The following is a 3,248-nucleotide window of genomic DNA, read 5'->3' on the forward strand; positions in this document are numbered from 1 at the left end:
GAGAAAGAGACAGAGACAGATACAGAGACAGACAGACAGAAAGAGGAAGAGACAGAGACAGACAGACAGACAGAAAGAGACAGAGACAGACAGAAAGAGACAGACACATACAGAAAGAGAAAGAGACAGAAACAGAGAGGGACAGAGAGAGACAGAGAGACAGACAGACAGGGAAAGAGACACAGAGATACAGACACAGGCAAACAGACAGACAGACAGACAGAAAGAGACAGACACAGACAGAAAGAGAAAGAGAAAGAGACAGAAACAGAGAGGGACAGAGAGAGACAGAGAGACAGACAGACAGGGAAAGAGACACAGAGATACAGACACAGGCAAACAGACAGACAGACAGACAGACAGAAAGAGACAGAGGCAGAGAGACAGAGAGGCACAAGAGCTCAAGTCATACCCATGGTTTTAAAATGGAATCAGGCGGAAGCTGATCAGGTGGGTAGCCGCTGGAGGTCAGAGTAAACAGTGTCACACCGGGCACTGCTGCTTAAACGATATCTGATCAATCTACAGACCAGAATCTTTCCCTATGTCTTGTATCCAGAAATAGGTTTCTTCTGCACATGAAAGCCTCTTACTGAATCCACTTGTATCCAGAAATAGGTTTCTTCAACACATGAAAGCCAATTACTGAATCCACTTGAATCCAGGAATAGGTTTCTTTTGCACATGAAAGACTCTTACTGAATCCACGTGTGTCCAGAAATAGGTTTCTTCTGCACATGAAAGCCAATTATTGAAGCCACTTGAATCCAGAAATAGGTTTCTTTTGCACATGAAAGCCAATTGTTGAAGCTACTTGAATCCAGAAATAGGTTTCTTCTGCACATGAAAGACTCTTACTGAAGCCACTTATATTCAGAAATAGGTTTCTTCTGCACATGGAAGACTCTTACTGAATCCACTTGAATCCAGAAATAGGTTTCTTCTGCACATGAAAGACTCTTTCTGAATCCACGTGTGTCCAGAAATAGGTTTCTTCTGCACATGAAAGCCAATTATTGAAGCCACTTGAATCCAGAAATAGGTTTCTTCTGCACATGAAAGACTCTTACTGAAGCTACTTGTATCCAGAAATAGAATTCTTCTGCACATGAAAGCCTCTTCCTCAAGCTTGAGTCGGGTTGGTCAGGAGGAAAATGTCATGTCCAATCGTGTGTCTGCTGTTTACTGAAGCGGGACCCCAGGACATTTTTCTTTTTCACTTTGCGGGCCGTTAGACCTTTCAAAACCAGTACTGGTTTCGAGACGAAAGGGTCGTCAGTCCTTTCAAAACCAGTACTGGTTTCGAGACGAAAGGACCGTTAGACCTTTCAAAACCAGTACTGGTTTCGAGACGAAAGGGCCGTTAGACCTTTCAAAACCAGTACTGGTTTCGAGACGAAAGGGTCGTCAGTCCTTTCAAAACCAGTACTGGTTTCGAGACGAAAGGACCGTTAGACCTTTCAAAACCAGTACTGGTTTCGAGACGAAAGGAAACAATTTTTTTCTAAAGTTCCTCGACAAAATTAGAATATTTTATGTTTGAGCTGAACGGTTGTATTGTCTAATCTTATTTTTGTGTGTGTGAAAATATGTCACTGGTGGTGATGAAAGCGTGACATGAGGATACTACGTCAAGAGATGCCAAAACTCAGCAATTCGCCAGTAACTTGAAAGTTATCAGCTCATGACATGTGGATACCTAATTGACCGTCATCAGAACTTAGCGATTTCCCACTGACTTGACTAATGTTGATAAAACTTGACATTATAGCAACTTTATCTAGAGTTGTCAGAACTTAGTGATTCCCCTGTCACTTGACTTTTTTTGGTTTGACATATGGATACCATATTAATAAACGCTTTTCAGCCCATAGCGATTCTCCGGTAATATGGCTGATGTTGATGACATGTCGACACTGTGTTAAGATTTGCCTGAACGTGACTGAAGCTGACGACATATGAATAGTATATGGGTTAAAAGTTGTCAGTAACGAGCGATTCTCCAATGACTTGACTAATGTTGATGAAACCTTGACATGTAGGAGCGCACGTAAAAGAACCCACATTGACAAAAGGATAATCCTTTGGCAAAAATTGTGTAGAAAATTGCAAATTTAACAGGAAAAGAAATACACTTGCAGGAAGGAAAAAGAAAAGAAAAAGAAAGAAAAAAAAAAGAAGAAGAGAAAGGAAAAGAAATGGGAGGAGACGGGCTGTCCTGGGAACGAGCATCCATAATGCCACACAGAGAAATCTGTTGTGACAAAGAGCAATACAATACAATACAATACAATACAGTACAATACAATACAATACAATATATTACAATTCAATTCAATACAAAGCAATACAATACAATACAATACAATATATTACAATTCAATTCAATACAAAGCAATACAGTACAATACAATACAATACAATTCAATTAATCACAAAGCAATACAATACAATACAGTACAATTCATTTCAATACAAAGCAATACAATACAATACAGTACAATTCATTTCAATACAAAGCAATACAATACAATACAGTACAATTCAATTCAATACAAAGCAATACAATACAATACAATACAGTACAATTCAATTTAATACAAAACAATACAATACAGTCCAATGCAATACAATACAGTACAATAAAATACAATACAATACAATACATTACAATTCAATACAAAGAAATACAGTACAATACAATACAAATCAATTTAATACAAAGCAATACAATACAACACAATGCAATAAAAAACAACAACACGCAATACAATACAATACATTGCAATGCAATACAATACGGTACAGTGCAATACAATACAACACAAGACGATACAATGCAATACAATACAATACAATCCAATGCAATACAATTCAATACAAAGAAATACAATACAATACAGTCCAATGCAAAACAGTGCAATACAATACAATATAATGCAATACAATACAGTACAATGCAATACAACACAAGACGATACAAGACGATACAATACAATACAATACAATACAATACAAGGAGACACCGCGGCAGAAGCGGTCAGGCGCTGCACCTCCGATCCAGTGTCCACCAGTGATCAGAGTTCGAGGCTCCGTTTCGGCGCTGTGTTGTGTCCTTTGGGAAGGGCACTTTACTGTGAATTTCCGTGTCACTGAACGGGTAGCTGACTTCAGTTTCCGTGTCACTGAACGGGTAGCTGACTTCAGTTTCCGTGTAACTGAACGGGCAGATGACTTCAGTGTCCGTG

This window comes from Babylonia areolata, chromosome 1 (genome assembly GCF_041734735.1).
Source record: "Babylonia areolata isolate BAREFJ2019XMU chromosome 1, ASM4173473v1, whole genome shotgun sequence".
In the NCBI taxonomy this organism is placed as follows: Eukaryota; Metazoa; Mollusca; class Gastropoda; order Neogastropoda; family Buccinidae; genus Babylonia; species Babylonia areolata.